Below are 15,388 nucleotides of genomic sequence, written 5' to 3'. Positions count from 1 at the left end.
CAGCCTCCTCCTGTGGGTCTGTGCCATGTTCCTCCCCCTGCACAGTGGCACTGATGGGGGGCCTTGTGGGAGACCTGTGGGACACAGGGGATACACTGTCAGTCTCGCACATATGTTTGATGCCTCAAACTAAACATTTTCCTACATTTGGACTACTGTACTACATTGCCCACTATGCACTATTCTATAGGTTGCTAAACTGTGAATGGAGCTAGGTGCCTGCTGATGTGTACTGGGATTGTGTGCATAGTGCATATGCGGGTGTGAATGCATATATTTTGGTACTTACTTTTTGATGTTCCTGGTGCAGAACTGTCTACATCTCCAATGCCCAGTACAGCCTCTGACTCCAGAGTTGTCTCCACCATGCTTTCTATTGCTGTAGGGGGTAGAACAGTAGATGGCCCTCCTCCAGTGCCATGCATCTCCCTCCTGTGCTCCGCCACCCTCTCCTTGGTCCTGGAGCGAAGGTCATACCACCTTTTGCGTATTTCATCCAGGGTGAGGTGGCTTACACCAATGGCATTTATTTTGTTCTAGATGTCCTGCCACATCTTCTTTTTTTGGGTGTCAGGGACACTCATTGCTGCCTTGCCAAATAATTGTTCATGTTGCAGGCAGCACTCCTCGGTCAGCACCTCCAACTCCTTGTCACTGGGTGTCTCCTTCTCCTGTGTAGCCATTGTTGCTGAAGCTCCTCTCACCTGGGTGTGGCTCTGCAGTTTGGGCTGGGTGGGCTCCTCCTTCCTCCCTGTTCCATGTGGTTACTTCCTGGTTCTGATGTCATCACTCAGAACCAGGAAGTGGGTATTTCAAAAGTTTTATTCCACCTGCAGGCAATTTGCGAGTCAGTCGCAATTTGCGACACCGGACCACACCCTTCGTGCAATTTGCGACCTCGCTTTTTGCGAGGTCGCAAATTGCGACCTTGCTAAAAGCGAAGTCACAAAATGCAGTGCGACTCCGCTGCGACTCGCTATTTGGAATAACTATTTTTACTGGAATATCGTTTTGCGAGTCAGAAATAGTGATTTGCATGGAGTCGCTATTTCCGACTCGCAAATTTTTACGTTCCTACATCTGGCCCTTAATTTATTAAGTCCTTGTGGCATTTGTACTAATACTAATCTATTATGAATTGCACTAGCTGGAATTATAATATTCTCTAATTTGTCATAACAAGACTTATATTGTTTGCTTTGTGTCTAAATCAAAGTGTTCTTCTACAAATGGGTAAGCACCAAGGCCCATATTTATACTTTTTTTGCGCCACATTTACGCCGCATTTGCGCCACTTTTTGATGCAAAAGCGGCGCAAACTTACAACTTTTTGACGCAAAAGCGGCAGAAACTTACAAAATATAATTGTATTTTGTAAGTTTGCGCCACTTTCGCGTCAAAAAGCAGCACAAATGTGGCGCTAAAAAAGTATAAATATGGGCCCAAATTCCTTCCACTCATCATAGCTGTCTTGTTTAGTTTTCGAAAATACAGCTACATTATGAGTTTGATTTTTGTAGTGAATGCGGGGACAACAAATACAAACATACTCAGGTTTCTCAGAACTCAGTGCATTGAACATTCCTATCTCCTTTCTAAATTTTCAATACTAATCTGTGTATCCAGTTCCTCTACAGCTCCTGTCACTACCTCTTCATTTTCCCAATCCTCTTCTTCAGGGCCAAAGAAATGGAACTGAATTTCTTCACAAACCTTCTAAACCTCTACCACAGTACCATGTAATAAAACTCTATTCATATCTCCTAAACCTAAAGCAGGACTTTTTACATAGTAAAGCCTCCTAACAAAAGTTTGCATTCTAGAGTGGTGTACAGCTAACATTCTAAAATGATGAAAGGTGTTGTGGCACACTTTTTTGACAAACATGATAGTGAATGTCCTTGTAAACTGGTGTACTTCCTTATTTTGCATGGATCGAATCCTTATAACACACCTATTTTCAAACTTTTACAAGGAAATGTACGAAGAAAACGTGTGAAAAAAAACAATTGATTCTGCTGTATACTACATGTACTGCAACAGTTCCATTTGTACACGGGTGCTTGTCTACGCCTTCCCTGTACCTCTTCAGCTATACCTTTCACTACATTTCTAGGCACCATCTCCTTTTTTTGAATTGGAGTACCATCTTTCATTTCATAACATCAACCAGATGTTTCAACTGCATGCACTAATGTGTTCTTTTGGAAGTCGCTTTCCTCATTTAAATCAGGTTCTGTACTGAAAGTATGCTTCCACTCTCCATTGAAACATTGCAGAAGTTACTTCTATTTTAAGTCTTTCTCTTCGGCTTCTTTTTCTCATAGACAACACTATTTTATCCAGCGTCCTCATTCTGCTCAGAATCAAAATAAGTATCCTTTTGAGAGAAAATGCCTTATCCATTACAACTTCAACACGTTCCTTTTGCTTCATTACTTTTCTTCTCCTTTTAAAGTGTTTCAAAGTTTTCATAAGATTGAAATTACTCTACTGCAGAGCCTTCTACCTACTTCTACTCTCCTTAAACTGCTTCTGTCTTCTTGTGACACTGTGAAACAAGGACATGTGTCATAACACAGTTACATACCCCCTACCTGATGGCCTACCTACCCTTTACTGAGGGGTGACATTTCTGTACTAAGAGGTCACTTGAACACATCTCAAGTGGGTTTTCAACTGTCAGCTACTGCTGATTTTTAAAACTAAACTCTCAAGCTCAGCAGTGGTAGGCCCAACTCATGTTTTAAAGTGTACTTTTCTGGATAGGACACTACCTTGCCTCGGGAGCTGAATACAAATTTGAGTTAGTGTATCAGTTAGCAACAGCTCGTGATACTGCAGTTTGCACAGCTGCTGTTCAGATGTCTGCATCAATCTATGAGTGGATGTTTCAGTGTTTGCCTCTAAGAGTGCTTCTATCCTCTTAATAGTAGGTACATGAGTTGTACTATGAGTGGGACTCTGCATGTATAACTGTATATATAGATCGGCCAATACACATCTGACTCAGTGAATCTCTCAACTACATGTGTCACCTTTTAATTACATACCACCATGCCTGATGGCCTACCTATAGTCTGGGTGCTAGGTGACATTTCTGTAGTAAGAGGTCAGTTGAAGAAATGTGAAGCAGGTATTTTCCACTGCCAACTACAGCTGATGTTTAAAAGTATACCGCAAGGCTCACCAGTAGTAGGCCCGACCCATTTTTATTTGAGTATTTTTCTGGATGGAAGTCTAGCTTCTTTCAGAAGTTGCCTACATATGTGAAGGAGTGTATGTTTTAAGAGGTACTTCTGAAACTGTAGTATGCACAGCTCCTGTTTAGATGTATACATCAATGTATGAGGGGCTGTTTCAATGTCTGACTACTTCTCTGAGAGCTTCTAACCTCTTATTAGTAGGTAGTTGAGTTGCTGCATGAGTGGGATTCTACATATATAGCTGGGTATTGGGGTCTGCTAATGCATGTGCAATTCAGTAAAAGTGACAAGGACATATGTAACCTTTTAATTATATACTACCATAGCTGATGGCCTTTCTACACTCTACCTGAGGGCTAACATTTCTGCACTAAGAGGTCACTTGGACACATCTCAAGTGGGTTTTCTACTGTCAGCTGCTACTGATGTTCAAAACTAAACTGTCAGTGGTAGTAGGCCCGACCCATGTTTAAAGTGTACTTTTTTGTTTGGTGGAGTAGCTTGTCTCAGCAGCTGCATGCAAATGTAAGTGAGTGCATCATTTAGCAACTGTGATACTACACTTTGTACAGCTGCTATTCAGATGTATGCATCAATCTATTACCAGCTGTTTCAGTGTCTGACTACCTCTCTGAGTGCTTCCATCCTCTTACTAGTACGTAGATGAGTTGCACTATGAGCGGGATTCTACATATATAACTGGGTATGGGGGTCTGCCAATGTATATGCAACTCAGTAAAAGTATCAAGGACACATGTAACCTTTTAACTCATACCACCATAGCTGATGGCGTTCCTACACTCTGCCTGAGGGGTGACATTTCTGCACTAAGAGGTCACTTGAACACATCTCAGGAGTGTTTTCTACTGCCAACTACTGCTGATGTTTAAAACTAAACTTTCAGGCTCAGCAGTAGTAGGCCCAACCCATGTTTAAAGGCGTATCTTTCTGGCTGGGAGACTAGCTTCTCTCAGCAGCAGCATACAAATGTGAGGGAGTGTATCGGTTAGGAACTGGTTGTGATACTGCAGTTTGCGTAGCTATTGTTAAGATGAGTGGGACTCTGCATATATAACTGTGTATAGGGGTCTACCAGTGCACATCTAACTCAGTCAATCTCTCAAGGACGTGTCACCTTTTATTTACATACCACCATGCCTGATTGCCTACCTACAACCTACCTGAGGAGTGACATTTATGCACTAACAGGTTACTTGAACACTTCTGAAGTGGGTTGTTTAAAGCTACACTCTCGGACTCAGTAGTAGTAGGCCCCACCCATGTCTGACGGTGTACTTTCCTGGATGGGAGACAAGCTTCTCTGAGGAACTGCATACAAATATGACTGAGTGCATCAATTAGCAACTGCTTGTGATATTGCAGTTTGTAAAGCTGCTGTTCAGATGTCTGCATCAATCTACGAGTGGCTGTTTCAGTGTCTGACTAGCTCTATGAGTGCTTCTATCCTGTTATTAGTAAGTAGATGAGTTGCACTATGAGGGGGACTGTACATATGTAATTGGGTATAGGGACCTGCCAGTGCATTTCTAACCCTGTGAATCTCTCAAGGACATGTCTCATCTTTTTATTACATAGCACTATGACTCATGGCCTACCTACAGCCTACATGAGCAGTTACATTTCTGCAATAACAGGTTAGTTTAAGAATTGTGAAGCATCGTTTGTACCTCCAAGTGAAGCTCACGTTTAAAAGTACACACTCAGGGTCAGCAGTAGTAGGCCCGACCCATGTTTTAATGACTATTCCTGTGGACGAGAGAATAGTTTCTCTCAGCAGTTCCCTATATATGTGAATAAGTGTATCAGTTAGCAACTGCTTCTGATACTTTAGTATACACAGCTGATGTCTGGATGTGTATATCAATATATGAGCGGCTCTTTCAGTGTCTGCCTGCCTGTCTGAGTGCCTTGATCCTCTTTTAAGTAGGTACATGAGTTATAGTATGAGTGGGACCCTGCATAGGTATAGGCATAGGAGTATGCCAATGCACATCTAACTCAGTGAAACAGTCAAGGACATGTCTCGCCTTTTACCTACACACCAGCATGGCTGATGGCCCTCCTACAGCTTAGGTGAGGAGTGACATTTCTGCAGTAAGAGGTCAGTTCAAGACTTGTGAAGCAGGTTTTCTCTTGCCAACTCAAGCTGACTTTTAAAACTACACTCAGAAGCAGTAGGCGAGACCCATGTACAAAAATGTACTTTTCTGGATGGGAGAGTAGCTTATCTCAGCACTTGCTTTCATATGTCAGTGAGTATATTAGTTAGCAACTGGTTCTGATACTTCAGTATTCACAGCTACTGTTTTCATGTGTGCATGAATGTATAAGTGGCTCTTTCAGTGTCAGACTGCATGTCTGACTGCTTCTATCCTTTTATAAGTAGTTGTATGAGTTGCATTATAATTAGGACTCTGCATATCTAACTGAGCATAGGGGTCTGTGTGAGAAAGGTTTTCTCTTGAAATGGTAGCCCTCACCTTTTGCCTGGAAAATGGTGTTGTTTCAAACTATAAGTGCCCTGGACCCCTGCTAAACAGGTTCCCAGTGCCAGATCTCATTCCCAAAAACTGTACTATGTTCACTTCAGCCACCCTTGTAAGTCCCTAGTAAATGGTACCCCTGGTACCTAGGGCATGGGTACTGGAGAGGGCCCCCCCAAGCTGCAGCACAAATTATGTCACTCTGAGAGGCCCCACACTAGCCTCATGCAGACTTCCATTGCAAGTGCAGTGTATTTAAAAGTGCAAACTCAACATGGCACTCACCAACAGTGCCATGTACACTAACACTGCATGCACTAAAAGTAAATCACCCCTCTGGCAGGCCTTACAGATCTAAGGCAGGGTGCACTATAATGCATGTAAGGGCATATGTGTGCATGAGCAACTATGCCCCTACTGTGTCTTTGCAAAACCTTAGACATAGTAAGTGTACAGGGAAGCTATAGCAAATACCTGTGCTGGACACTGGTCACTACAAGTTCCCCAGCTCTCTGAGCACTCAGAAAAATAAGTCCACACTGATGCCAGTGTTGGATTTGCTATAAAATGTACCCAGAGGGCACCTTAGAGGTACCCCCTGCAAAACCTAACAGCACTGTTATGGTTGCTGACTGGTCCTAACCAGCCTGCCACCACCAGACACGATTCTGGACTCTTGAGGTGAGAGCTTTTTTCTCTCAGGAACCAGAACATCAAGCCTTTCCTGGATGGAGGTGCTACACCTCCCCCCCAGGCAGGCACCCTGCACCAGCTGTGAGCTTGGAAGGCTTTACTGCCTTTGAAATCTGACCTCAGCCTCTGCTGCTAGCAGCAGATGGCCACCCAACAGTTTTGCCCCCACTTTACGTGGGAAAACCAGTGGGAACACTAGCAAGGATAGGAAGAGTGGTCAACCCCAGTCTGCACTACCCCTCAGGTGTGGCAGGCAAGGTGACCACTTCATTTTATTTGCCTCCATCTTGTCACTTAGTGGGTGTAGCCCCCCCTAAGGTAGGTGGCCCATTGGCCACTACCAGCCCTTCAACACCCCAAGATACAGTATTTCGTGCCCATCCCTATACCAACAGATCATATTGGATGGATATAAGAAGACCAGGAACAAAGAAGACCCGAGGCATGAGAACAGAAGTCCTGCTGCACAAAGAAAAAGTCACCAAACCCTGCCTGTTGCTCCAAAGATTCAACACTTGCCGCTGAGGTGTTGCCCGTAAACCTGAAGGACTCCACAAAACCCCAGAGCACCTCCAGCCTTCTAAAAATCACCAAGAATCTCCCTCAAGGTGAAGGTATCACTATGCTGCACTCTACAGGCAAGGAACCAGTGAATTCAAGATTACTGAAGAGCCGCTGGCCAACGAACTGGACCCAACAACCTGACCAAAATCCACACAACAGACCCAAAGGACAAAGCCTACCACTATGCCAAGTTTGGTGACACTAAGACTTTCAGGCCCTGAGATGTACCATAACCCATGGTACTGGACCCCCCAACGTCGGACACCCAGTAGCAAAGTCCACTCCAGAGTCTCAAAAGGACAGAAACAAGCACCATCCGAGGAACGTCAGGACACGTAAGTACCACCCTCCAGAGCGGTCCTGCTGACCCGCAATCTACCCTCCAAGTGACCTGCTCCTGGCTCCAAGGACTCCAAAATGCACGACTCCTTAACCATTTGCAACTTTGACCCTCCAAGGGGACTCGCCAGGCTTACCTTTAAGTCCACCTGTGCAGTGTGCCTCCAAGTGGTACCTGATTTTATATGCATTTTTAAAGATTTTCCAAATCATTCTTATGGTGCATGATTACGCACAAAAAGAGAACATTTTCTAAACTTTGAAAAATCATAACAAAAAAAGTACTTACCGCATATTGATGATGTTAGTCTTAAACATTTTATGAAAATCTGAAGTATTTTTGTAAATTAGTCTCTAGTTATTCTTCCGAGTGTGTGTCCATAGTCATCGATACTGGGAGTACAACAAATGCTTAGCACATCTCCAAGATAAGCCTAACTGCTCACCCACAATACCACAAAAAGGAGCATTAGGTGGTCTGCTTTTTACCTCTAGATATAAAAGTGGGGTTGCTTGGACTGTCTGCACAGTGCACCTCATTTTGGTACGCTATGTAGAGAGCCACCTCCTACAAGTGCTTTTTGTAATTTGGTGTGCAGCCAATCAGTAGTTTTGGAGTTATAAAAGGAAAAGGAAATTTAGATATCTACGGATGCAGACCCAATGTGAATCCACTAGGGTGGATCCGCGGATCTACATGCCTGCAGCAGTGCCATGATTGGCTGACCGCAACCTGACAGTAAAGTTGCAGCTGCCATTTTATCTATTGTGACACAGTCCTGGGGCTTCAAAATGAAAGTCTTCAGTGACTGAAGGTTTCAGGGTAGAGGTACCCTGACCCACTGAGTGTGATACAGAGGTCACTGAGGGACCCCTGGGGGGCAAAAAAATGCCCCAAAATGTTTTTTTTTATAAGTGCACGGATCTGTGGATCCATTTCGGGGCTCAGTACGGCCCCTATGTGAATATGCGATGAATCTGTTGATCCAGCCCCAATGAAATAAAAATGCCCACACTCAGAAACCCACTTGAACACACTGTTATGCCCCCATACTAGCACTCATGCACCCACTTGCACAAACTTAGATAAGGAATTAAGGGCAGGATGTATGAAACTTTTTTGCACTCGCAAACGGTGCGAATCGCAAAAATCTGCCGTTTGCGAGTGCAAAAAAGTAGTCTGCGATGCATGAAAGGCATTCCCAGACCAAAAATTAGAAATCGCAAAATCTGCAATTTTTTGTGCTGCGACCTGGTTTTGCGAGTCGCAATTTGCGATTCGGTATTTCCAGTAGGGAATTGCGAGGCGCAAATTGCGACTTGCAAAATCCAAGTCGCAAAGAGATGCATCAAAAAATCGCAAATTGTGATTTTTTGCAGAATGGCATTTTGCACATGCAAAATACCATGAACTGAAACCAGGTGGTAACCAGGTGCAACCTATATAAAGAGGCCCAGAATGCCTCAAACACTTTTCAACAATGGCTGCACTCTATGTCATGGCGAGGAGGATGAGGATCTTGGCAGGTTTGAGGAGGGGGAGGAGGAGACAGGAGCGCATTTTCAGAGTGCGCATTACACTTTTTAACCTGACAGAGGAGGAAATATATGAGAGGTATAGGTTGAACTCAGCCAGAGTTTTACCAGATAGCACAGTGCCCCCACTTCCTAGGTGCCATAGATGGCACACATGTGGCAATCTGTCCACCATCAGCCACAGAGTGTGTGTACCGCAACAGGAAAGACCAACATTCCATGAATATACAGGTGATATGCAATGCGTCCTACATCATTACTGATCTCGTGGCCAGGTACCCAGGGAGCACACATGATTCTTACATCTTTCGCCACAGCGGGATTCACACAAGACTGCTAGCTGGGTAGTTTGGAGAAGGATATCTACTAGGTATTGTCCCCTGTACACTGGCGCATTGATGGCGTACCAATGTCAGATGGCTCATTTACTCATCATACCCTCTGTCCCTTCCAGGAGACAGTGCCTTCGCAGTGCGCACCTACATAATGACGCCCTACCTCAATCCTACAACACCTGCTGAACGGAGATATAATGCAGCACATAGGGTGACCCGCAACGTGATGGAGCGCACATTTGGACTGCTGAAGAGTCGCTTCCGGTGCCTCCACAAAAGTGGAGGGGCACTACAGTACAGTCCAGAGACTACATGTAGAATAGTGGCTACTTGTACAATCTTGCACAATATAGCTACCACCAGGGGTATACCTGCAGAAATATGTGAATCTGAATCAGATGAGGATGGTGATCCCATACCGCCTCTACAGCCAGCAGACAGGACCAGTGCAGCAGAGGGATGGCAAAGGCGTGCCGACATCACACACAACCATTTCAGACGTGAGTATTAATGACACAAATCCTCTGACTACTGTACCTGTAGTGAAAAAAAATTATTGCCTTCAGTCAGGTAATGTACGTGTGAGTAATAACAAAAAACAGGTAATGTGAGAAACGCAAAATAATGAAGGACCAGAGTTATGCACTATTACTTCATAGTGTCAACAGCAATCCAATGGCAGCTAGAGTCATTTTTTGTGCCCACGCACACTACTCGGGTGCCCAGTTACATCACTGGCACCTCTATTGTCACCCTCAGTGGCAGTGCTGTGCCTGGCACTGCGCCGTCTGGTGTCCGCTGCTGGTACGGCAACACTGATGAGGCTGGAACTGTCCTCCGTGTCCCCAGTGCTAGCTAACTCGGAGTGGCTGACCTTGGTCCCATAATGTGTTCGATCACATTGGTGATCTGCACAAGTCCATTTACAACGTCCCTGCTGCTGTGTGCTGCTTCCACTTGCGCAGCCACTGCACGACGGGCAATTAGTGCTGTAGAATTTGCCATCCTGTTAGAGGAACGACAGAAGCTGCCAAACATGGTACGGAATCTGCGCTCCTGTCTGCGCTGGCTCACCCTCTCACGGCGCAGCTCCTGGCAGAGTTCACGGACAGCACTTGTGAGGTCCCTGGTGTCCTGTGATGCCTGCACCTGTCCCTCACGCATCTGTACAAAGTTATTATTGAGGGAGTCAAGTTGTCGGTGCAGGCACATCATGCTGCGGTTATGTTTGCGCAAGTTTTTATGTAATGCAAGGATCCACTTATTTTGTAGACGCTGCTGCTGCAACATAGCAGCTTCCAGGCCACCAAATAAGGAGGGGCCCTCACCTGCCTCATGCTGCTGTGCCCAGGAATCTGTCGCCATCCTGCGTGATGCTGTGGTTGGATGACACCTGGCCTCCTGAATCTGGCTGCGCCTGTCTGTTGCTGATGGGGTACTTGGCCCTTCCTGCTGCTCATCGAAGTCATTGCTGAGCTCTGTTAGTGGCAGTGCCCTGGGCCTGCGTCGTACAGTCGCTATGTTGAGGGACCCACTGGTGTTAGAATCTGAGGCCAGATGGGTGTCTGTCTCGCCACCCCGTGCAGATGCTGTGGCTGCTGGGCCTGGCCCACCTGCAACAACAAAATGCAGTATGTCAGTTATGTGTGTTACATTTACGGTCAGACAATGGTAATAAAGGTACAGGTACTTCTCTAGACGGTGTTGTGTGTGTTGTGTTCCTCTGGGTGTCACTCTACTTAAATACATTGTTTGTGCTACTTTCAGTTCTGGGATGTGGACTGCCACTCCCATAATGCATTGTTGTGCTGCTTCTAACATGTGGACTGGACTACTCCTCACACTGTTTAACATTACTTGCTAATTCCTAAGGGGCTTTTGTGCATACATATATGGGGTTACAAATCAATATTGCACTTACCTTGGCTGGTACTTGGTGTGCCGGAGGTGTCGATCTCTGTGACCCCAGTCACAGCTTCAGGGAGGAGTGTGGACTCGACTAGGTCCTCCAATGGTGTGGATGGTGCCTCTGTGGGTGGACCGCCTCCTGTGCCCCTGGCCTCCGCAAGTCTCCTTGCCACCCTCTCCTTTGCACGGGACCGCAGGTCATACCACCTTTTTTTGATCTCTTCAATGGAGCGCTGTGCCACTCCAATTGCGCAGATTTTTGAATGTCCAACCATAGTCTCCTCTTCTCACTCTCAGGCACCTGGAGTGAGCTTTTCCCAAACAGGCGGTCATGGCTCCTGACCACCTCCTCAGTTAGCACCTCAAGCTCCTGCTCGCTGAATTTCAGCTTGTGCTTCCTTTCACCCTTCTCCTGTGCTTGGCCTGGGGTATCCATCTTTTCTCAGGTGTTCTGGCTCCTTCTGAGTGCTGCTCTGTGTAGCTGGGCTGCTCTCTCTCAGGATGCTTGTTTGGGTGTGGCACCTGAAACTGCCTGGGATGACTCATTTCCTGCTGGTGATGTCATCAGGCTCCTCCAGTTGTGCTTTCTTGAACTTTCTCGCAAGTTGCGATTTTTTACCAAATCGCAAAAAAATTGCAATTTGCGAAAATGCAAATTGCGATTCGGTAAATGGGCCTCGCAAATCACAAATAGCGATTTTTAAGAAATCGCTATTTCTGAATCTCAATATTGTTACATGGCCAATTGTGACTCGGAAATAGCGATTATTTTAAAATCGCTATTTGCGATTCGCAAGCTCCTGTTTTCATACATATGGCCCATAATAAAGAAGTAATACATTATGGTGGTCATTATGACAATGGCGGTGACTGTTAAAGTGGCAGTAATACCGCCAACAGGCTGGCAGTAATTACTGCCAAATTATGACCATGGCGATGATACCTCCCATAGACAGCCAATGTACCACACCAACCGCCAGGGCGTTAACACCACTGACCACGGCGGTAGCTACCTACAGCCAGGCGGAAGACAAGGTACCGCCCACCACATTATGATATAGCAATCCTCCAAGATTTCAAGGGTGGTACCAACGCCATAAAAAAAGCCTGGCAGAAACACAGTACAGAAAATTAAAAACTCACTATCATAGAGCCAGAGAAGACCACCGCCGCCGCCATGAAATCGGAACTACAAATCTTCCCGATGCTCTTCTACGCCAGGCTCCACATGGAACACCAACGCCGACGAAGACGACAACGGTGAGTACAGCTGCCTAGCACACAAGGGAGGAATTGGAAAAGGAGAGTGACACACATACACGTACAACACACACCATGCACACACACACTATACACACAACCAGCTGCAGAGGAAAACCAATGTCACAGGACCCATGTCATAATAATACAAGGACTATATTTAAGTACAACGGATATTGTAATTTGATGCCAACAGCCACCATATTGTCTATGTGAAAAAAACAAATTGGAGTTAATGTCCAGAAAGAGCCAATGGCCAGTCCAAAGAACAAAAGGCCCACATGGCCTTAGGGTACAGTCCTGGCCCCAACTTGTTTTCTGACAATAGCCGCAGTACACTGTGCAGGGGCATCATGTTGGAAATGGGCAGGCACCTCAGGGGTAAGGGGGGCACCTCAGCTGAGGTGGGGAACTTGCCCACTGGTTCTGGAGGGGGCTCCATGCCCATTTCTCTATGCTGGGGAGTGCAAGGTCACAGTTTCTGAGGTGGGGAACTTGCCCACTGGATCCGGAGGGGGCTCCAAGCCCATTTCTCTTTGCTGGGGAGTGCAAGGTCACAGTTTCTGAGGTGGGGAACTTGCCCACTGGTTCTGGAGGGGGCTCCTTGTACAACAGTCCCTGGAGGGGGGCCTACATGCCCTCTGCTGAAGGTGAAGGCTGCTGTGTCTCAGCTGGAGGTGATGGCTGTGGTGTCTCAGCTGGAGGTGAGGGCTCCTTGCCCACTGCTGATGGAGGGGGCCTCTTGCCACTCTTTGTTGGTGGAGTGGGAACCTTCCCTTTTTTGGGTGGTTGTGTGGGGTCCTTCCCTTTCTTGGACAGTGGAGTGGGAACCTTCCCTTTCCTGCCTCCACAACTAGGAGGTGCCTCCACTGTCCCCATCTCATGTCCCTGTCACACTCTGGGGCCCCTTTGTGCCAGCAGCTGTTGATATAATGTGAGCAGTGGCAGACTGTTTGGCTGAGGTGCTGGGCTGGGTCGTTGGGGCCCTGCTCTTACGGGCAGGACGGGGGTGGATGGGCAGGGAAGAGGTCAAGTTGGGCCAGGAAAAGCTTCTTAGGGATGGTGGGGTTGGGAAAGGTAGGAAGGATGGGAGTAGAGGTTGAGGGAGTGGTTGTTGGGGGCGTACATTTGCTGGACTTGGGTGCAGGTGCATGGGCAGTGTGTTGATGTGAGGTGGATAGCTGTTGGGAGTCTGAGTGCATGCGTTTGTGTCTATTAGGAGGGGTGGCAGACAGGGTGGGAGAGGACACAGGGGCCGCGTGGATGGATGTTGTAGAGGTGTCTGCACATGAGGTGTGTGCTGCTTGGTGTGGTGATGGCGGTGGTGGCTGTTGATGCAGTGCATGAAGGTGTGAGTGCAGATCTGACTGTGAGGGAGGAGGAGGAGCAGAAGGGGGAGACAGTGGAAGCAGTGGATGTTGTTGTGTGTGCAACTGTCTGGTGTCTGTGTGAGTCCCTGTCACCTGAAGTGTTCTACCTGTGTTTGTCTGTGCCACTCCTGTGTGATGGTTTGTGTGCATGCTTGTCTGTATCTGTGCATGGGATGGGTTGGGATTGAGGTGACTGAGACTGGGAAGTGGCAGTTGGAGGGGGGATGGTAGGAACAGGGACAATGCCTGTCATCAGAGAGGAGGACAGAGCCTGAAACGATCTCTATTGGGCCGCCAATACACCATGGATGCCCTCCAGGAATGCATTGCATTGCTGCATCTGGGATGCCAGCCCCTGGATGGCATTTACAATGGTTGACTGCCCTATAGAGATGGATCTCAGGAGGTCAATAGCCTCCTCACTGAGGGTAGCAGGGCTTACTGGGGCAGGGCCTGAGGTGCCTGGTGTGAAGGAGATGCCCACCCTCCTAGGTGAGCTGGCACGGTCAACTCCACGGGGGGCTACTGGGAGAGCGGTGCTGGTACGAAGAGTGGCGGCTGTACCTGTAGCTGGGGTGGTCCCAGAGGTGTCCGCCACCACCAGGGAGCTTCCATCTGAGGAGTAATCAGAGTCAGTGTTGTCACCTCCTGTCTCCGCCGTGGTGCTCCCCTCGCCCTCCGTCCCACTGGTTCCTTCGGCATCAGTGGACTCTGCCTCCTGGGTCCTGTGGGATGCAGCTCCCTCTGTCACCGGTGCCCTCCGCCATATGATGCTAATGCACACAAGGACAGGATGACAGAAGAAAAAAGGGGGAGAGAGAGAAAGGGAGCACTGGATCAATTACAGCACCAACACCACAACTGGCATACACATCACCATCACACACAGGGATCAGGATTGTGCACTATGCACCGCACTGGCATCCAATTGGCTAGGTGCCACAGCAAGATGAGAGCTAACCCCCGCCAACTGCACCCCTCCTGGGCTCCACTAAGCCCTGTCTGACATGGAATGCAACCTAGCTAGGTTACCTGATTTTGTAATACACCCATTTCCCTTGAGCTGGATCATGCTGCAATGTCTGACCTGGCATTAAGGGGCACCCACTAATGGAAACCCACCACCAGGATCCCATGCCATCTACCAATAATTTTTATTACGCTCACTGTACTCACCCCCTTGTGGCTGCTGTGGTGCCCATCCAGCTCTGGGTAGGCCACCGCCAGTATGCAGGCCATCAGGGAGGTCAGGTTCTGACGGGCACCCCTCCCTCATTGGGAGACCATCCCCAGCTAGGCCTCCGCGGTCTTCCAGGCCAAGCGTCTCAGGTCCTCCCACCTTTTCCTTCAATGGGTGCTCCGCCTGCTGTAGACCACCAGGGTCCGCACGTCCTTGGCAATGCATGCCACAATCTTTTCTTCTGATGGGCACTAACCTGCAGAGGAAATTCAGACAGGAGGATACCATTACACATACAATCCAGCCTGTCACACATATGGCCCACAAATTGCATTTCCATCTCCATTGGCACACACATCACCCGGCGCCCACCAGTTACACTACCACCAGACATACCACCCCAACAAATGACATGATGCTTGCACACACATCTCCATGCAACCTTGTCACATGCATCGTGCCCAAGGTGTACTCACCAGTTGGTCTGGAGGCC

Source organism: Pleurodeles waltl, chromosome 9 (assembly GCF_031143425.1).
Source record: "Pleurodeles waltl isolate 20211129_DDA chromosome 9, aPleWal1.hap1.20221129, whole genome shotgun sequence".
Lineage (NCBI taxonomy): Eukaryota > Metazoa > Chordata > Amphibia > Caudata > Salamandridae > Pleurodeles > Pleurodeles waltl.
This window is presented reverse-complemented; position numbering follows the sequence as displayed.